Source organism: Macaca mulatta, chromosome 10 (assembly GCF_049350105.2).
Source record: "Macaca mulatta isolate MMU2019108-1 chromosome 10, T2T-MMU8v2.0, whole genome shotgun sequence".
Lineage (NCBI taxonomy): Eukaryota > Metazoa > Chordata > Mammalia > Primates > Cercopithecidae > Macaca > Macaca mulatta.
This window is the reverse complement of record NC_133415.1, coordinates 17,664,834-17,687,180: the sequence shown is the minus strand read 5'-3', so window position 1 is coordinate 17,687,180 and position 22,347 is coordinate 17,664,834. Positions and strand designations below refer to the sequence as shown.

Here is a 22,347-nt window from a genome sequence, read left to right as displayed (position 1 = left end):
CTGTGCAAAAAGCAGCAACTCCCTATAGTCAATTAATAGTTCCGTGAAAGAAGCCAGAGACATGAGCAATCAAAACTAAATCAGGCAGCACATTTTTTTTGAGTCCTCCGTATTTTTTTTTTTTCTAGAATGCTGCTGTGAAAGCTCAGAATATAAACAAGTCGTTGCTTATTAGGAAAAGACTAGTTGAAAATCTTTCGCCCAGCACATCTCAGCCACCGCAATAGTTTTTCTCACCAACACGCTTACATCTCAAGGACTCAGTGAGTGAGAATGAAAACAAGGTGGTGGATAAGTGGTTTTTAAACCAGGCTCATGGGCCCTAGGGGTAAGAAAGGGCAGGCACTGAGACTTTTTGGCCAGCACCTCTATTTCTCTCTCCACCCCCAGCCCTGCACCCCCACAGGCCACTGAATGACTCAGACTAAAAGTCATTCCCTCCAGCACCCACAGTAACCTGTCCCCACAACAGGAGCCCACCCCAGCCTGACTCAAATTCTGCCTTACTCAGGAAGGGAAGGAGGGCTCTTCCTGAAGCCACATTGTGACAAAGATGCCCCAGGCTCCTTACACACTGCCAGACACTGGACCCAAAAACCCCAGTGGTTTCACCAAAGACAAGCCTATTATTCCCCAACTAAAGACCCCTCATTCTGAATAAACCAGTATTCAGTTAATTACTCAAGACAAGTCCCTTCAGTGGATCCCAGAGGGCCTCTGAGGCAGAGAGAGGGACCTGGGACCAGGTCCTTCATCTATCCCTAACTAGTACTGGGCAAATCACTTGCCTGAGATGCCTCTTCTGGTCTGTAGACTGGAGGACCATATTCACTACCTCCTAAAGCTCTTAAAGAACCGAAAAGGCTAATTGTGTAATAAAGGCAAATTCTTTCTCCTCCACCCCAGCTTGTCCCGCTTCACTCCCTCCTGCCTCATTGTTCTTCATGGGTTTATACCCCCTATTTCATCTGCACTCAGTCCTGGAGAACAGTTCTTGGCCTGTCCACTCAGCAGACACCTTCTCTGTCACAGGGACTGTGTAGAGAAAGAAAAGCAGGATAATCCTCTCTGTTCTCGCACCATTTCTGGTCTAGGAATGATAGTGTGTCATCAGTCTCATGAATAGGCAATGCTTTTGCCTCCCAGAGTCACCCCAGGATAAGACGCTGCATCAAAAGAAACCTGTCCCCTCAACTCCAGGTCCAGCAGACACACAGGCCCACTTCACAGAACATCTCAACCACCTGGGTGTCCTTAGCAAGCTCATGTCGTTTTTACATCAATCAGTCCCTCTCCACTCCACCTCCCAACACCTCACCATCTTCACCATAACGTCAACAGTATCCATGTATCTCAGAGGATATTAATTCCAAGGGGCCCGGGCAGGAGCTCCGGTCTACCGAAAAAAACTCAAATGAGGATTACGTCCTTCAAACGAGGGATGGGATATATTATTAACAGGCACTCCTTACTCAAAACCTACCGGGTACTAGATGCCAGGCTATGAGTTTTCAACATATTAATCTCTTTAGTTTTTTGTTTGTTTGTTTTTGAGACAGGGTCTCACTCTGTTGCCCAGGCTGGAGTGCAATGGTGCAATCTTGGCTCATTGCAACCTCCGCCTCCCAGGTTCAAGCAATTCTCCTGCCTCAGCCTTCCAAGAAGCTGGGATTACAGATGAGCACCACCATGCCCAGCTAATTTGTTTTTATTTTAAACAGAGACGGGGTTTCACCATATTGGCCAGGCTGGTCTCAAACTCCTGACCTCAGGCGATCCACCCGCCTCTGCTTCCCAAAGTACTGGGATTACAGGTGTGAGCCACTGCGCCCAGCCTCCTTTTGTTCTTATTACAACACTAAGGCATAGGTACAGCTGTTATCCCAATTTTCCATACAAGGAAGTACAAAGGCACAGAGAGATTAAAGAAGGAGCCCAGGTTCAGATGGATGTTAGCGGGTAGAGGTGCAATGAGAGACCAGATAATCTGGTTCTGTAGCTTCAGGGCCTTTTTCACAGAAAAGTAAAAGGAGGACCATACCTCTGTTGCGGAAACTGCCAGCGACCACAACCACTCATATTTTAAACCCATCAGGAGAAAAGTCCTATTCACTGTCTGGACTAATGATCAGAAGATCTCGGGCCTCACCCAGGACCTACCACCAGCAGCAGCAATAACATGGCCTTCAAACAGGGATTTCACTTCTTCTAACCCCTATTTTCCCATCTAAAAGATGAGCGTCCTAGATAATAGTTCTCATATCCCAGGATTATCTGCAAGGAAACCGGGGAGCAGAGTCTTAAGTCTTCCACACCTGAGGTCAGAAGGACCTAGTTCAATTCTGTGCTGTGAGGCCAGCTGACTGGTGACTGTGGGTGGGTAATTTAACCTCTATGTTTCCGCTTCCTCATTTGCAAAGAAGGATAACAATGAATTTATTTCAAGTACTAAATGAAGCAACACCCACAAATGCTGAATTCAGTGTCCAGCATATAACAAACACCTAATAAATGACAGTCATATTATTAATATTACCATGATTATTATCAAGATCTGAAATTCCACAGAAGGAAATCTTCCCCTCTTTAATACGGTAGACTTTATAACCTTATTTGGAAGGATAATCTGGCTAACACATTTTCCCATTTAAATCCTTGAACAACCAAGTCTGACTCAGAGTGGAGGGGGATAGGGCAGAGGGTGTAAAGGTAGCAGCTGGATCCTAGGCCCTTCATCTGATGGGGCAAGGGTTTTGCTGGCTCCTTTCTCTAATTCTATCCCTGCCTCTCTCTTATGCCCCTCCCACCACACTCATGCTCCCAAGACCCTGTAAGTAACCTAACCGGTCTTAAAAAAAATACACCACCAAAGCAAGACTATAGCTGCTGAATGATAATGACAAGGTTCCTATGGCAACCCTCATCTCTAAAGTTTGGATGGTGGAAGACAGAGAGGGATCATTTAGCAACTAGCTTATGGGTGAAACACCTTGAAACTGTGTGTTTTTTGATTCTCTCCACAATTAGAGCCAGGCCTTATACTTTTCCAGCACAGGATACTTTATAAGGTGTTTCACACAAATTAACTACTATGTGAGATAAGGAGGAGAGATGATGGACCCTGTTTTTTACAAATGAAAAACCTAACTACTGGAGTTGTTAAGAGCTCATATGCAGTAAATCCAGGAGAAGACCTTGGGTGTCTAGACTCCTAAACAAGCGATTTACTCAAGACCCCACTCTCTCTTCCAGCCCTACCCACCTTCTCCTCTCTACCACCCCAGACTTCTAGGCTTTCTCCTTCTCTCAACTTACTCACTTCGAGGCACACTTACCCAACCTTTGCATTTCCGCCTTCTGTCACATCCTGCTGTTTCCACAATTATCAAGTGACTCAGCTCTCCCATTAAGCTGTGTATGAGTCTATTCAATACCATTCAGCTGTAAAATAACCTACACGTTTCTACAGTGATGCCTATGACAAGGTTTTATTCACCAAGCGACTGTGCCACCGGCCCCAGTTAAAGACTACCAGGAACATACCTGGAGTCAAACAAAGTTGGGTTTATTGGTTGACTGCAACAAGGTGGACACGATGCCAGGCAGAATTTCAGATATCTTAGCAAGAGGACGTCAGGAGGAGCTCATTATACAATTTGGACTGTGTTCAGTGATTTAGGGGTAGGCTCAGGGAAACATAGTTTTGCTCTGAATTGGGTGCTGTCAACAGAGCAGAAATTTTATGATGACGTAGCTTCCTAATTTTTATCTAAGAGGCAGGAGGAACAGAATGAGGCTAAAGCCACAATCGGTAAAGAAACATTCATGTGAGCTGAGACTGGGGAATGTTTGGTCATTTCTGTGCCTCGCAGGGATCTTGCTTTTATCTGTGCTCCATGTTGATGATTGCGCGGTCTTGTTTTTGCCTTGTTCTATCACCAATATAGAGTAGCTCCATCCTATGTCCATATTCTGCGAAACTCTTTATGCTCAAGAAAAGAACACACAAGGGCCGTAGCTATTAGAGCCAGGCCGGCTCTAAGCAAATAGCAGCAGAAAGAACTATTCTTTCTAATTTTCTCGACAACTTGTTCCACAAGTCACAATACCTGTTTGTGGTATTTACTTTGTACTTTTTAAAAATAAGACTCATGATGGAGAAGGCTGATAAGAGCCGACCATGAAAGGTCAGCCCCGGAGCTACAAAAAGGGGCCTCTGAGCTGAGAAACTGAAACAGATGCTCCCAGATCAATTTTTTTTTTCCCTACCATCAACTGCTGAAGTAATTAATAGTCACTTTTATTTCAGAATTTGTTTTATAGTTAACAAAGCCTCCTGAGCAGCCCTTCATGGGGTTGATCGATAAAGATTTCACTCCTTAATTAGGTTACATTCCAGTAAAGGTAACATTTCTTTTTTGTTTATAAAAATAAACACAATAAATTTTAAAAAGCATACAGTCTGTTAGAAAGTGGTAAGTATTATGAAGGCTGGGCGCAGTGGCTCACGCTTGTAATCCCAGCACCTTTGGAGGCCGAGGCGGGCAGATTGCCTGAGCTCAGGAGTTCAGGACCAGCCTAGCCTGAGCAACACAGTGAAATCCCATCTATACTAAAAAAAAAAAAAAAAAAAAAAAAATTAGCCAGGTGTGGTGGCATATGCCTATAGTCCCAGCTACTTGGGAGGCTGAGGCAGGAGAATGGCTTGAACCCGGGAGGCGGAGGTTACAGTGAGCCAAGATTGCACCACTGCACTCCAGCCTGGGCAACAGAGCGAGACTCCATCTCCAAAAAAAAAAAGAAAGTGGTAAGTGCTATAGTGCTATGAAAATATAGAAAAAGCAGAACAGGGTAAAGAGGGTTGGGAATGCCAGGCGAGGGTCACAGTGATCAGTGAGGCAACCAGGCAAGCCCTCCACCATGTGAAATTTAAACATGAGAAGTCTTGATGGAAATGAAGAGGGGGGCCCAAACAAAGCCACCAAAGAGAAATTTATCCAAGGAGAAATTAATCCAAAGGGAAATCAGCACCATTGTCTCATTTCAGATATGCGACAACTGAGAACTAGAGAGGTCTAGGAATTTGCCCGAGAACACACAATTTGCGAGCAGAACCAGATGGAACGTGGGTCTCCAGATTCCCTGCCACAAGCTTCCTTCCCTATAATGAACAGGATATAAGAGCATTCTGTATAGGATCAAATCCAGAAGTAACTCCAGAATCACAGGCAGAAAGAGCCTCTGTTTTCCAAGCACACACAGGTTTACAATACCTGTGTGTATCCACGCCAACCTGCAAAGTGTTAACTACCAAAAGATCCTAAGAGGCCCAACCTTTAGCCTCATTCAAAATAGGGGAAGAGGAGGAGGCTGTGAGCATTTAAGTCCCTTGTTCAACATTTAGATGGCAAAAGGCAGGGTTTATTTTCAAACCCCAGCTGCATAATTTCATAGCTCTATTATGCAAAACACCACACACCAGTATGATGTTCACAGATACATGTGGCCTACAGAACCCTTAATAATACCTACTTCACACAGAGTTGTGAGGTTTAAATAAGTATGCCCACATATGCCGAAGATAGCAAGGATATGAAAAAATGCCAGTTCCTTTCCCACATGTGCTGAGTTGGAAACAGCTTGGTGCCAGAGCACGTCCACAAGGACAGGGACTGCCTGTTGTGCCGTCTGCTGTATCCTCAGAACCTGCCTTGGGGCAGGCAGTAAATAGTCACTGAATGGATGGAAAATAGAAGGATGCAAGTTCTTCCTTCTGCTCTTTGTTCTCAGTACTCTAGGGATCCCCGAGAACACCTCTCAGTTCAGCTGTGGACAAGAAGCAGCAAATGTGAAAGCGAAACCGCTCTCAGCAGGTCCTAACCGAGTCCCTACTGGGCAGGCTCGTGGCCAGCCAGATGCCCAGACCGGCCATACCAGACAGTCCTTGTAGAGGCTGAACAAGCTAAACTGCCTCTTGTGGATTAAGAAATCTACCAAAGCACTCTAGAATGGATTCCAAGATCCATTTGCATCAAAAACATGAAATCAAATGAGGATCACATTCAAGGAGCTGGCATATCACAAAGTCAGAGTTGATCAATGCAATTATAAATGCACTTAAGGGATAAAAAAAAGAAAAACAAAGGACCTTGCCCTGGGTATGAAGAGAAGCCATGAAGGGCTACTCAGCAGGCTTTGTTAAATACATAAAACAAATTCTAAAATAAAAGTGACTATTAATTACTTCGGCAGTTGATGGCAGAAAAAAAAATCTTGATCGTGGAGGATCGGTTTCAGTTTCTCAGCTCAGAGACCCCCTTTTTATAGCTCCAGGCTGAGCTTTCACCATCAGCTCACATCAGCCTTCTCCATCATGAGTCTTATTTTTAAAAAAGTACGAAGTAAATCCCCCAGTGTTCTCATCAAGCTCCCTTACTTACTTGAAGGGTAACCTTCATAGAAAAGAGGCCACTTGATAAATTCCAAGGCAAGTAAAAATAAAACATAATGGAAAAGATAGTCTCATCATCATAGCTAATTACAAAGGAAGAGTACATCACTTTTTTCTCCCCAAGTGTCTCCAGTTTATTAAAAAAAAAAAAAAAGGACCAATTTAACAAAGCCATTCTGTGTTACTGATCTGAAGAGAAACAGAAGGAATCTTGGGAGATGCACTTGTGATTTATAAAACCAAAGAGTTAGCTGTTGAAACAGTTATTCATAAATGTATTGCTGACATACGTAAATATATATGATATGCCAACTGGATGCAAGAGCCCGGCGAAGGTGCTGTGGGGTGTCATTGCTGTATCAACCGAGGCAGTGCCCTCCACAAGCTTATGGCTGACTGCAGCATTACAAAACCCCAGAGGCAGGACCACGGGGCACTCAGCAGAGAGAAAGAGAGCACTTTCCAGCTCAGAAGGCCCGGGGAGTCGTTCTGGAGAAGGTGCCATTTAAAGGGGGCCTTGAAGAATGGGTGGGAGGTAGAGAGGTGGGGTGGGAAACTGTCAGAACCCTAACCATTGGCTAGACACTCCGTGTGCCCCCAACCTGCCCAACCCAGAAAGGATCGGGCGAGAGAACTCAGAGGCTAGAGGGTCCATCACGCCTCACCAGGGCTGTGTAGCACAATCCCCAGGACCCATGTTTCAGAACCCACGTGCCACACTCCAGCCAAGATGGCAGGAATCAGAATTTCAGGGGTGGGGCTTGGTCCTGTGCTTTGGGGAAAGGCCCCCAGGAATTTCTGATGAGCAGCCCTCTCCCGCCAGGAACCACAGATTAACATCAGTATCTTAGTTTTCAAAACTGGGCAAATGAAACTCAGAGTGGAGGTTCCTTACTTCATCATCATTCTGATGAATATGGAGTGAATACCAACCTCAGGATACAAAAATTAATAAAGCCCATACCTGCCCCTCATTACACGTTTTTTGCTCATTGAGTCCTTACAGCAAACCACAAAGGACTACTGTCATCTCTTCACATGTCCCCTTTTTATTAAGACAACGAAACTGAAACTTAAAAGGTTAAGAGAACTAGCACAATAAATGACGGAGTCGGGATCAAGTCTTGGCATCCTGAGACGCACCCCTCACTTCAGTGCTGCTTACCGGAGGCTTCCCGGGCACCCAGCGCTACGCTGGCACCTGGGTGATGACCATGCACAAAAAAATGGCCTCTGACCTCAGTGGGAATAGGGGATTCAGGGGACAGCAGAAGAGAGCTGTCCAAGAGCCAAACTTCCACTGAAAAGATTCCAAAATGTTTCATGTGCAGAATCCAACCAGAGTGCTGAACTGTGGCCATCCCCGGACCAGTTCTCAGGGGGCCATCCTCCTCTGGAAATGTCCTCCACCCAGACAGTCACACGCCTCTCCATGGAAGAGGGTCGGAACCATTCTTGACAGAACAAGCTGAGTGGGAGGGTGGTGGGTCTAAGCAGCCACTTCCCCCTCAGAGCCTCGGTGAGGTCCATATGAAGAGGCTGAAATGAAGCCGCAAGACGCAGCTCCTAGGAGTGATAAACAGATCTACTGATCATCAGTCAAGAGAGGAAGACACAGGGGAAATCCCACCAGAACTGGGAATTAGATCCCGTTTCCAGATCCCTCTGAGGCAGCCACTGTGTCTTCTTTGGTGGAAGAACCAGATTACAGCCCTAAACTTAGAGGCGGACAACACCAAGCCCTAGGCTGGTGCTTCTACTTTTAGCCGTGTGAGCCAAGCGAGGTAGCTTACTTCAGCACAGATTGCCCAGCTGAAAAACAGCAACTTGCAAAGGTTTCCGTGAGGATTTAATAAAACGGCTTTGAAAACGCTACACATCTTACCTGGCTCACGACAGGTGCTCTACAAACGGCTGATGGATCTGAATCTGTTTCTTAATGTAGGTTCTGAAAAATAGACAAGGCCTCTTTAAGGTCAGATGAACCTGTCATTATCCTTTTTTGTCTCCCCTTTGCTCCCTAATTTTTGTTTTTCCAAGAGCAAGCAGAAAAAGCTAAAATAACTTTTTTTTTCTTTTTCTTTTTTTGAGACAGAGTCTCGCTCTATTGCCCAGGCTGGAATACAGCAGCATGATCTCAGTGCATGATCTCACTGCAACCCCTGCCGTCTGAATTCAAGTGATTCTTGTGCCTCAGCCTCCCCAGTAGCTGGGATTACAGGCTCAGCTAATTTGTGTATTTTTAGTAGAGACGAGGTTTTACCACGTTGGCCAGACTGGTCTCGGACTCCTGGGCTCAAGGGATCCGCCCTTCTCAGCCTCCCAAAGTGCTGGGATAACAGGGGTGAACCACCGCACCCGGCCTAAAATAACATCTTTTAAGGGAAGGTTCATGGGGCAGACAGACTAGAGGCTCTTTTATTCTAAGCTGGAAGCCAAAAGAAACAGACTCTCCTCAAGGGCAGGAGAAAAAAAATCCATTGTGAGCTTTTGATACCCAGACAGCTGGGAAGCCCCAAAAGGCAAGAATTCAATAAATACTCCCACTGGACATGCAACTGCAAGAAATGACGCAATCAGAAAAAGGCCAAGTTAAATTACATGTTCACTTGCAGTAAGTTTTCTTTTTTTTTTTTTTTTTTTTGAGACGGAGTCTTGCTCTGTCGCCCAGGCCGGAGTGCAGTGGCCGGATCTCAGCTCACTGCAAGCTCCGCCTCCCGGGTTTACGCCATTCTCCTGCCTCAGCCTCTCGAGTAGCTGGGACTACAGGCGCCCGCCACCTCGCCCGGCTAGTTTTTTGTATTTTTAGTAGAGACGGGGTTTCACCATGTTAGCCAGGATGGTCTCGATCTCCTGACCTTGTGATCCGCCCGTCTCGGCCTCCCAAAGTGCTGGGATTACAGGCTTGAGCCACCGCGCCCGGCCCACTTGCAGTAAATTTTCAAGGAAACATACTAACAAAACACTTACTGAAATATTTCTTATAGTTGTTTATCGGTAAACGTTAGTAATTAGTAATTAATGCTCTCCTACATAAACAAAATGCCTATTTTAAATAGAAAACGGTAATCGAGTGCATCAGAGAGAATCTCTGGCCTATCACACAAGAGATCTCGCCTTTGACACCATAAACCATATTACTGCACACCCAGGGCAGCTACCTGCTTAAGACCTGGGCTTGAGAAAAAATGACTCGCCTCCAGGAAACAACAGATGCTGGAGAGGAAGTGGAGAAACAGGAACATTTTTACACTGTTGGCAGGAGTGTAAATTAGTTCAACCATTGTGGAAGACTGTGTGGCGATTCCTCAAGGATCTAGAACCAGAAATACCATTTGACCCAGCCATTCCATTACTGAGTATATACCCAAAAGATTATAAATTATTCTACTATAAAGACACATGCACACGTATGTTTATTGTGGCACTATTCACAATAGCAAAGACTTGGAACCAATCCAAATGCCAATGATAGACTGGATAAAGAACATGTGGCACATATACACCACGGAACACTACGCAGCCATAAAAAAGGATGAGTTCATGTCTTTTGCAGGGATATGGGTGAAGCTGGAAACCATCATTCTCAGCAAACTAACACAAGAACAGAAAACCAAACACTGCATCTTCTCACTCATAGGTGGGAGCTGAACATCACACACCGGGCTCTGTCGAGGGGTGGCGGACTAGGGGAGGGATAGCATTAGGACAAATACCTAATGTAGACGACAGGTTGATGGGTGCAGCAAACCGCCACAGCACATGTATACCTGTGTAACAAAACTGCACATTCTCCACATGTATCCCAGAACTTAAAGTATAATTTAAAAAAAAATGACTAGCCTCAAGGGAGCTCACCTTACAAATGCAAACCTAGATCATGATAATAATGTTGTATCACTGTACTTCCTAATTTCAGAATGACATCTCATCATAGTCATTTTTAAAACATGGAAACAAACACACGAGTTTTGGAAGAAGATTCAGCAGATGAAGAAGTGACACTAGGAAAACAATGGGCACCCAACAGATAGAAACAAAAAGCCTTTGTCTCACATTGTGGCCTCTGGCGGTATAAACTGGGTCCCCACCAGGCTTCTGGAAGAAGTGCTGTCTGAGCAGTGACTCAGAAAAAAAAGGGAGTTTTCAATGAGCCCAAAGCAGTTTCAGGCTTAACAAAGGCCATATTAGTATAAAATTTGTCTCAACTCCTAAAGCTGGAGGATCCTTGGAAGTAAAAAGCAGTCAGAAATCGGGTATCAAACAGAGACCAGGGGGCTTAAATCCAGGTGTGTTTTCTTGGTCTTGAGTGATTAATGAAATCAACAAAATGTAGCCAGGAGCTGGAAGCAATCCATTATGACATGTAAGATTCATCAAGGACGCGTCCAGCAACAGGTAAATGGGCAAACCAATGTGATATGTGGCAAATACATACAGTAGAAGGAAATATCATCACACGCTACACCACGTGATACGAACTTTGCAGACCTCATGCTAAGTGAAATACGCCAGTCACAAAAGGACAAATGCTGCTTGACTCCACTCATATAAGGTACCTGGAGGACACAAACCCATAGAGAATGCTGCTTGCCAGGGGCTGGGAGGAGGGGAGAATAAGGAGTTCTTGTTCAAAGGATGCACAATTTCAGTTCTGCAAGATCCAAACAGTTCTGGAGATTGGCTGCAAAACAATCTGAAGATACTTAACACTACTGAACTGTCCACCCCAAAATATTTAAGATGGTCAATCTTATGTGTATTTTACAATTAAAATATTTTAAGTTTTTTGTTAAATTAAAAAAATTTTTTTTTTTTTTTTACAGACAGGGTCTCACTAGGTTGCCCAGACTGGTGTTGAACTCCTGGACTCAAGTGAGCCTCCTGCTTCGGCCTCCCAAAGTGTTAGGATTACAGGTGTGAGCCACGACGCCTGGCCTTTTTTGAATTTTTTAAGTCAAGAAGCTGATACTTAACCCCAGGGCTTGAAATAAGACTTAAATAAAATAATGTACACAATCTAGCCATAGCACCTGGCATACCATAGATGTTCAAATAAACATTTGTTTCTCCCACTGCCTTTGTTTTCCGATTAAGAAATAAAGTTGTGGCCAGAGAAGTTAAATGCCTGGAGGGGCAATCGTAGTGGTTCGGAACTCCAGGGTCACAGTGTCCTGGCTCCACACTGGATTCTCTACTCAGCAGCAAGTGTGGCCTCGGGAAAGTGACCTAGCCTCTCTGACACTCAGCGTCCTGAGCTGTGAAGGTGGTGTGATCAGCACCTCAGAGGGCATTCTTCTGAGGATGGGCATGCAACGGTGATCAGGAGAATGCCTGGCCCACACAAACATAACTTCAGCGCTCACCAGGGCAACGTGGGGGCAAGACCAACACGTGCAAACTACCAGGCCACCACCCTGACCCTCCTGGGCTAGTCCTCAACTCCAGCTGCCCACAACAACTAGAATGGTGCAACTGCCTGCAAGCAGGAGCCAGCACGGGGAACACTGTGGGCCCGGCCAGCCTGAGGCCTCTCTGAAAACCCAATGCACTGCCACCACAGCCACGGCCTTAGCCCGCACATCCACGCACCCTCAGCAAGGTCCTTGGAGGGTGAAGCCTGCACTCCTGCCCAGTGCAATCCTGGGCACTGTCGCTAGAGAGACTTCATCCCTGAATCTCAGGGTGGGCAAGGATCCCTTAGGCTGAGAGTAGGTAAGGAAGCAGCATCGCCCAGGCAGCCTCTGCCTCGAATACCTCTCTTCTTCCTCCTTTTCTTCCACTCCCCTTATTCCCATCTGTGTGGCGAGGAAAAGGTCAGTAAGCACAGCTCCATCTTGGTATTCTCCCCAAAGCTCCACATTAAAGGAAAACTGACATCTGTGAGGAGATAACAGCTAACTCGTTTTTCCCTCCGTTAACTTGGTGGCCGAGTGCAGCCACCACCTGGGCTAAGCAAACCAGCCTTTGCTAACACCCACTCTGCAAGAGGACCAAGCACTGCAACTCGGCTAGCTGTTTCTCACTCCCACTCCTCACCCACCTACACACACACACACACACACACACACACACATGCACGCACGCACACACCATTAGCCTACAATTAACAGCAACAACAAGAAATCACAACAGCGAATGGTAGCATATTGCCATAGAACAAGCCATGGAATTTGCACAAGATCCCTCGGACAAGCAATTAACCTCACTAAGCCTCAGGCTCCTCACCCACAGAATGGCCATGCAGACAAGCCTGGCCTCTCCATGTTGCCATGAAGATCCTTGACTGTCAAATCTGAAGAACTCTCCCACGCAGCACTTAGTGCCACTCCTCAGTCCTGCCCCCCAGAACTTCAAGCCAGCCCCAGGAGCTCCTGCACCAGCAAATAAATGTTTTCACTGGGATGATGCAACTCACCTCTGCTCACCGCCATTCAGTCAGAATGAGCCTCATGGCCCTAGAAAGGGGCAGGGAAGGGGGCCATTCCTGTGTCCTCAGTAGAAGAGAAGTGGATTTTGGGAACCAGACGTTTCCTTTTTTTCTTTTTTGAGACAAGGTCTCACTCTGTCACCCAGGCTGGAGCAGCATGATCTCGGCTCACTGCAACCTCCACCTCCTGGGTTCAAGCAATTCTCATGCCTCAGCCTCCCGAGTAGCTGGGATTACAGGCACGTGCCACCATGCCCAGCTCATTTTTTTTTTAGTAGAGAGAGGGTCTCACCATGTTGGTCAGGCTGGTCTCAAACTACTGACTCTCTCAAATGATCCACCTGCCTCAGCTTCCCAAAGTGCTGGGATTACAGGCGTGAGCCACCGCGCCCGGCGGGAACCAGACGTTTCTAACGCAGACACATCCTCTGTCCTCGAGAGCTCATGGCAAGTGGTGAAGACAAGCTACACAAACCCCTGGGAAGAAAACATCACGGAAAAGCCTGCCAAAGATCCTGTAAGCTGCCACGGGAGCAAAGGAAGACTCTATTCACCCCACCTGGGAGCCCGCAACAGAGGTGTGTATGTCATCAGGGAAGGCTTCCTGGGGGAGGTTACAGCTGAACATCTTGAACAATACAGGCGATCTTCTCACGAAAGAGGATTGACGGCAGTCACTGAGCAGAGAGGCTCCTGGCCTTGAACAACACTGCAATCTCGTCTTTTCCGGTGTTGAGGCCTGGGCTCCTTCATAACTGTATCATAAACCCACTCCGAGTGGGTGTACCTGACCCTGTGACCGCCAGGGCAGAATCACCAGGAACACAGGACGCGGAGGGCCAGCCGGACACCTGGGTCCCAGGGGAAACGGTGTGGGGACACAGAGGCCAGACAGGCCTCGGTTCCAATCCCAGCTCTGTCACGTGTCCTCGTGGGCCACTATGACGTTAGTTTGTGGGCTTGGTGTTATAAAACATAAGCTCTTTTTGTGAAAGCTGTGTTTTCAATGACCCAACAAATCTATTAACAAAAAAGGGGCAGTCCATGGTCAAAATTGCTACCAGATGTAAAAACAGTCAAAACAATATTGATGATTGATGTTTCTACTACACGTATATATTAGTATCTATCAGAGGTAGCACGCACTGAGTCCTCGCTAAGGGCCTGGCCAATTTCTAGTCTATTATTATTATTGTTGTTATTATTATGCTCTTTCACAGATGAGAAAATTGAGGCACAGAAGTCAATTAAGCTGCCCAAAAGCATAGGAATGGGTTGCAGAAAGCGGTTTGCCTCCATACTGAGCCTCAGCAGGGAACTCACCATTCCCACTTCTCACACAGCACCGTGGCAGACAGGAACACAGGAGCCGACAGTTTAGGGTTCAAGTCTCAGCTCTGCCACTCAGTCACTCTTTGATCTCAGGCGTGTCACCTCTGCAAGCCTCACTTCCCCCATTTCTGAAATGGAGGTTAATCCGACCTCATCAGGTAATTAAGGCAAAGCACTCACCACAGAGAAGCGCTCAATAATGCTGTCGTCTTTATTTCCTTTAGCAGTCAAGACGGTGGGGTCCCTGCCCTCTCAGCTTGCCCAACAGTCTTCTGTCTCAGGGGAAGGGCCAGGGGATAGCTGACAATGCCATCCCCATTTCTAGAAGACCTTATAAGCTCAGATAAACTTTATTAGAAATATAAAGGAGAAGCCGGGCCCGGTGGCTCACACCTACAATCCCAACACTTTGGGAGCCGGAGGCGGGCGGATCACAAGGTCAGGAGTTCGAGACCACCCTGACCAACACGGTGAAAACCTCGTCTCTACTGGAAAAAAAAAAAAAAAAAAAAAATGCAAAAATTAGCCGGGTGTGGTGGCGCACACCTGTAATCCCAGTTACTCAGGAGGCTGAGACAGGAGAATCACTTGAACCCAGGAGGCGGAGGTTGCAGTGAGCCAAGATTGTGCCATTGCGCTCCAGCCTGGATGACAGAGTGAGACTCTAGCTAAAGAAAAAAAGAAAAAAAAAAAAAGAGAAATGAGAGGAGATAGGAGTACTTTCATTTTCAAAAAATTGAAAATCGTGGTTCCTGAACTGGAAGACACTAAAAGTAACCCAGAGTTTTGAGGAGGCCAATATCTGGGGCATGCTCCCACTGGACTGCAGTTTCACTAGAAGGCAAAGTCATTATGCAACATCCCACATCTGTTAATCTGGCCTAACTAAGGCCTCCCACGTTTCCAGGTGAACGTGAGGCATATGGAGCTATGACAAGCATCACGGAACTTCCATCTCCAGTGAGGTGTGCAGTTCCCCTTTCTTCTTCCATTGCCTGGCAATGGTTTGTACAGAACCTACCAGGGAAGTAAAGTCTTGACCTGACAGAGACAGGAGGAAGTTGGGAGGCAGGGAAGGTCAAGAAGACCCTTCAGACCACTGAGGACTATTAAGGTTCCTTGCAGGTTTAAGGGGCTCCCAATTACTTCAATAATTCTGGAGCCCCCATCAATGCCTACCATGGAGCCGGGACCCAGTGAAGATATGGAGGCCCCTATGTTCAGGAAGGTTATTTACAATAAAAATGCAATAAAGTGCTACGCTGATATAAATAAATAGCCCAAAGCACAATACAGATACTAAGCACATACACGATAAAGACAAGAAGGGAAGTAAAGAAACCAATGCGGGCTTCGTGTTGCTGGGGAAAGCTACATAGGCAAGGTGCAGGTGGCCCTAGAGTGGAGAGCGCCTAAGTGTTCTTCCTTTACTTTTTTCAAAAATGCGTACTTCTGTACGTTTTACCAGGCAAGACTGTAAGCTCCTTGAGGGTAGGGATGGTGCCCTGTTTACCACACTATCCCCAATACCATGCATAGAATAGAGACTCAAATGCTGGATTGATGAATGGATGAATGGATAGATGGGCAGATGAACAGTCAGCGCACAGTAGCAGAAGACACGTAGATTTAAGTGGCCAAAGCCCACAGAACAGGGCTTTCCCCAGAGGCCCATGGCCACATTTTCCCTGTTCCTACTTTCAGAATCTACAGCACTCTTAGCCTGCAGTCCCTGGATTTCACAATCACTGCCTATATTTGGACTGCGCTCCTGATGTGGCCTCATCCTGCAGACCTCTCTCACTCACTCTCTCACATGTCTCGCTCGATCACCTTTAACCCACTTCTGCTCCTGACCCAGACCCCTGGCCCACCCCCAAGTTGGTTCGCAGTTTCTGAAAGAGCCACAGCTGTGGGTCAGGCCCAGCCCAGCAGACAGCACACGTTTGGATGCACAGTTATCATAAAGTGCTGCTGACCTCTACTGTGGAACAGAATTCAGTGACCTCTGCTTCCACATCTGTGCAGGACAAGCTCCCTCTGCTTTTGCTCCATAGCCCCAAGTCTAGCACAAGAACCTACTCCCCTTCAGCCATCTTCAAGAAGGGAAGACACAGCTGGGAGCTGTAAAATGTCACTGTACCCACAAGCTGCAACCGTTTGTTCCCTCCAGCGAGACTGCAGATAATTTCAGCTGGACCTTCTCTTCTTCTCACTCTGACCTCGAAGTAGATTTTCTTTCATTTGTTTGTTTTCACCACAGAACATCCTGGTAGGGAATATTGGCGTCTTTTTCTTTTCAAAGTGACATTGACACAACTCCACTTTGTGCAAATAAATATTTTCAACCTAAATGAGTCATTTGGTTGGAACAGTGAGTTCGCAAGCCTGTGTATAGGTTGACCTCTTTACCAAGAAGGGTGGCGGGCAGCACTGTGTTTAGGGCTGACAAATATTATGAACAATGAGATCTTTTCCACGGTGATATCCACTGCTGTACGCGGGGAAAATAAGCAGAAAAATAGGGTGATAGTTTAAAACTCTGGGCCAGGCAGAATTCATCCTCGGGGAGAATCCAGCTACACTAGTACCTTGCTATAAGATCTTGAGAGTAGAAGGAGGTATTTAACTTCTGACTCTTGTTAATTCATTTGTGGTCGTCAGGATTAACTTGAAGCATTTACTACACGTAAAACATCTGAAAAATACTCAGTATATAGTAAGCATTCAATGTTAGCTGTTTTTTGTTGTTTTTTGTTTTTTGAGACAGGGTCTCGCTCTGTCATCCAGGCTGGAGTCCAGTGGCATGATCTGAGTTCACTGCAACCTCTGCCTCCCAGGCTCAAGCAATCCCCCCATCTCAGCCTCCCAAGTAGCTGGGACTACAGATGAACACCACCATGCCCAGCTAATTTTTGTAATTTTAGTAGAGATAGGGTTTTGCCATGTTGCCCAGGCTGGTCTCCAACTCCTGGGTTCAAGCAATCCTCCTGCCTCAGCCTCCAGCCTCAGCTCTGGGTGGGCCCAGAGTTAACTACTCCATGGTGGATGGATGTGGCTAACTCAGCTGTTGCCAGGTGACACTCATAAATGATCATAAAACAGTCTGTCTCAGCCTCCCAAAGTGCTGGGATTATAGGTACGAGCCACTGCACCCAGCCTGTTATTGTTCTTTAGAGACAGCATATAGGGGGCTGTGCTGCCCACTATGGGAGTCACTACTCACATATGGCTATTTAGATTTCATGAAAATTAAACAAAATTAAAAATTCAGCGCCTCAGTTGCACTAGCCACCCTTTCAAGTACTCAGTAACTACCCACGTCTAGTGGTGACTACATCGGACGGCGCAGATGGGGAGCAGTTCCGTCCTGCAGAAGGTTCTATAGGACAGTGCTGATATGGAGGTGAAGGAGTGACGTGAAGCTTGAGGGTCTGTGTGACCTTGGGCGAGTTACTTCACCTCTCTGTGCCTCATTTCCTCATTTGTAAAATGGGGATAATGTAGCTACCTTATTCCGTCATAATAAGGATGATGGGCTCTGCAAGCACTCACAATAATGTTTATGATAATGGTAAACACTCACCAGATGGAACCCTGGAATGGAGGACAGACACCCTTATGGTGCAGTGTGGATTGCTGCAAGGATTAGAAAGATTTTTATAGAAAGCACCTCCCACAGGCCCAAACATAGCAAACACTCAGTCCATTCACTTTTTTTTTTTTCAATAAATATTCACAGAGCACCTACTATGGGCTAGGCATTCTTCTAGGCACCAGAGACAGAGAAATGAACGAAGGCCTTGCTCTCATGGAGCGTACAGTCTCACTAAAGGGGTTGATTATTGCTTACGCTAACAAGAACACCAACACGTCCAGCATATTACATATTCTCAGCAACGAAAAAGAAATGCCAATCCTAAAGCTACCCACAAAGGTGGCGTCTGACAAAAGGGCTCTACTGAACGAATGGAAGGATAGATTAATGAATGAGGGTGTGGGGAGGAGGCTCAGTAATGCACAAGCGATGAACTGGGCTCTGGGTGGGCCCAGAGTTAATCACCCCACGGTGGACGCATGTGGCTAACTCAGCGGTTGCCAGGTGACACTCATAAATGATCATAAAGCAGTCTGCAAACAGTGTTATGTATAAAACCTTCATCATCATGAACAGGAATCTTAAGATCCAAATGACTGGGATAAACATGGCCTTTACGCACATGCCCTCTGGCTTCTATGCTGGACTCTGCTCTGACTCATCCTGTGGGCTGGGGCTGTTCACTCAGCGGAGGGACCAAACAGCCTTTCACTGGCCCTGGACAAACGAAACCCCCTGAGAGGGAGGTGTCCCACTGCCCAGAAAACCCCTCCCCAGCCCTCGGACTCACCTGCCGGCCTGAGCAACGTGCCTTCTAGCTCTGGTTCTATTATTCACGACAAAGGGGCTTTCCCGGGAGACGGCAAGCGGCACCACACGCCTGCCTGCGCTTCTATTTCCAAAATCTGAAAGCTCTGTTTCATAGGTTTGCAGCTCCCTGACAGCTAAATGTCATGGGATGGAGCCACGTTGAATCACTGGATCTACTCCTTACCAGCAGGCTGGGCCTCAGAAAGTTATTTCAAGTCCTCTAGTCCCGATCGCTCCTTTTTTGTTTAGTAAGTAAAAATAGTGCATGCTTCACCACGTTGTTAGTAGGATTACATGAGAGAACTCAAATAAAGTGCCCAAGTCTTTGGTAGGACCCAGCTCACGTCCCATCTAGAATGCCAAGACGGCTAGACAAGAAGAGGAGACGCAGCTCAAGTACCAGTGCAGGCACTATCTATCAGGGCCACCTGGTCTACCTGTGCCTTGCCCAATGCCCTCCTCATTCAAAAGGGGAGAGCCACACCGGATCTGTGCCGCTTACCCTGCGATCTCTTGCAGCACACTACCCGCTCCATTTTCCCACACCCATGATGCATTTCATCCTGCTGAAAAGAATACAAAGCATATGGAAATTCAGTGCCAGAATTCATACCAGCAACCTCGTCCATCTGCATAAGCCTTAGTTCCAAATGGTGACAACAGGCCTTTTGCTCATTCCAGGTGTCACATGCGCACGGGTGTGTGGGAACAGCAACCCTGGAATCTATGAGACTGAGAGGGAACTACCACGGCCTGCCTCGTCGGAAGCGGAAACCCCTGAGAACGCCAGGTTTGGAACGCTGCTTATACATGGTTTTTAGACGTGCTAAAATAAATAGCCAAGTTTTAATGTAAAAATGCCTGTCTTGAATATCACACTTCAAGACGAGATGATGTCTAAGGGTCTTCCTGTGTCTGATCTACAAGGATTCCTGATAGGAGGTCACCTGGTGGGGAGGACAGGGCTGAAATAAGGTTAGCTGATGCTCCCCACGTGGCCTAAAACGATTACTGTCCCTCACTTCTCCCCTCACCATCCCAGCCAGCATCTGCCACTCCATGACCTCCTCTTGCCCACGGCCCTCCCTAACCTGTCCTTAATTGAATTACAGGCAATTTCCACTCCCCCAACCAGGCAGATTCCTCCCATCAAAAATCGTTTCTGTGCCTCTTATTAAACTCCTCACTAAACTCCTCCCTTTCTAGTGATTGCCCACCCCCTGGTTTGGTCAACCAGAAATCACCTCTCATGTCAAATCCCAACTCATCATGCATTCTCTGTATGTCTACCCCATGGCAGGCACAGCACACAGACTCGACAATGACCATGGCTGACCCTGAAGGACTCAAAATCAAATGGAAGGGGGGGTTGCAAGGTACGTGGATTAACGGCCAAACTAAATGGGCAGCCACTAGTACTTCAACCGAATTCTAAGATGCTAGGCATTCAGGGGAGGACTGGCTGATTCCAAAAGTGGGGACGTGGAAAGACGGGCCATGAACGAGGCTCCAAAAATGAGCAGAATGTAGACAGGGAGAGCGAAAGGGGGAAAGAAGCGGAGGCCCTTTCATTTGAAATCCGACTTTCTGATCAACGCTCATCATTCCGGCCCTCTCTTACCCTTGGCGCCAGCCCCTCTGGATCCACTTAAGATTTCTACTGTGTCCTCCTCTTGTCTGTTGGTTGGCTACTCCCTGCTTGATCTGACCCCTGCAGACCTACTCACCTTCCCTACTCCCTGGGCTCTGACCCAAAACAGCACTCTCAGAGTTGGCATTAAGTATGGCAAGGCTAAAATTAGGACTGTTTCCATAGATATCTAGACTTGTCTGTAGCAAATGCGTTCAGCTCCCTCCCAAGTGGGAAAAAAAAAATGTATTTTCCATTCTGACTGCAAAGCAACCCAGGGGTCTGGAAAATCGAAGCCTCCTCACATCTGGACATGCCTCTGAGCTTCCCAACCCCATGGGAAGGAAAAGAGGAGCCTCCTCGGGTCTGTGCAGGGGTTTGCAGGGGAACGACAAAAGCCATTTGTCCTCACTGGACGAGAAAACACCAGGCAGAAAAGGAGGTAGCAAACATAGGAAGCACTCGCATGTCCAGACCACCAGCACATACGTGCGCACCCTCGTGTCATCCTGGGAGGGGATCCCTTCTGGGAGGTGGCTCGCCTTTCTCCCCATTTCAGAGATGAGGCAACGCAGACCAAGAAAACTACATAATTCAGTGTCACTGGAAGACGAGCCACATCACAGTGAAAAGATGGAAAACGGAAATTCAAAGATGTTCAGAGAACTGCCCAAAGCCACTCCGCAAAGGGCCATCAGGAGGACAGAGAAGCAACAACAGACACCGCTGATAGAGAAGCAACAACAGACACTGCTGATGTTGAAGGCACTGTTTTGTTCTAGGTTCTGGGTTCAATACTTCATGTGGAGTCTTGCATTTCACCCTAGTTATGAGTTGAATTGTGTATCCTCCAGAAAGATGTGCTGAAGTCCTATCCCCACTCAGAATGTGACCTTATTTGGAAACAAGTTCATTACAGGTATCATTCAGTTAAGATGAGGTCATACTGGAGAAGGGTGGGCCCTTAACCCAGTCTGACTGGTGTCTTCATAAGATGATGGCCATGTGATGAGACACACAGAAAGAGTTCCAGTGATGACAGGGGCTTAGAGTAATGCATCTACCAGCCAGAGTGCCAAAGAAAAGCAAAGCAGAGGCCAGGAAGGTCACAGGTTTCAGAGAACATGGCCCTGCCAACACAACTCTGGCCTCTGGAATCGAGAGACATTATTTTTTTTTTTTTTTTTTTTGAGACGGAGTCTCGCTCTGCCGCCCAGGCTGGAGTGCAGTGGCCGGATCTCAGCTCACTGCAAGCTCCGCCTCCTGGGTTCACGCCATTCTCCTGCCTCAGCCTCCCGAGTAGTTGGGACTACAGGCGCCCGCCACCGCGCCCGGCTAGTTTTTTGTATTTTTTTAGTAGAGACGGGGTTTCACCGTGTTAGCCAGGATGGTCTCGATCTCCTGACCTCGTGATCCGCCCGTCTCGGCCTCCCAAAGTGCTGGGATTACAGGCTTGAGCCACCGCGCCCGGCCGAGAGACATTATTGACTCATTTCTGTGGTTTTGAGCCATCCAGTTTGTTATGGCAGCCTTCGGAAACTGACACAGTCCTCACCACAATTCTATGAAGACAGGTACTGACACGGTTGGGTTTTACACATGAAGTCACTAAATCTTCATTAACAATAAATAATACCAGTGACAGATATCAACGTGGTTCCAGGTGCTTTACAGACAAACTCATTTTATTGCCACAACAACCCTAACCCCACAACATCCCCATGACTGACTGTTTTTGTTTTTGTTTTTGTTTTTTTGAGACAGTCTCACTCTGTTGCCCAGGCTGGAGTGCAGGGGCGCAATCTCGGCTCACTGCAACCTCCGCCTCCCGGGTTCCAGCAGTTCTTCTGCCTTAACCTCCTGAGTGGCTGGGATTATAGGTGTGCACCACCACACCTGGATAATTTTTGTATTTTTAGTATAGACAGGGTTTCCCTTCCCCACATTGACCAGGCTGTCTTGAACTCCTAACCTCGGGTGATCCGCCCGTCTTGGCCTCCTAAAGTGCTAGGATTACAGGCGTGAGCCACCACGCCTGGCCTGTCCCATTTTACAGGAGGGAAAACTGAGGCATAAACAGATTAAATCACTTGCAT

At 47.0% G+C, this 22,347-nt stretch overlaps 1 protein-coding gene across 24 annotated transcripts in view; it reads right to left on the bottom strand.

Annotated features, from left to right (window-relative positions):
• LARGE1 (LARGE xylosyl- and glucuronyltransferase 1) overlaps positions 1 to 22,347 on the bottom strand; it is a 634,395-nt gene that overhangs the window by 559,980 nt on the left and 52,068 nt on the right. For 4 of the 24 annotated variants that reach the window (XM_077948910.1, XM_015150010.3, XM_077948912.1 and 1 more), the window contains exon 2: positions 8,337 to 8,399. The gene's annotated coding sequence lies outside the window, so the exon portion shown is untranslated. 24 annotated transcript variants of the gene reach the window in all.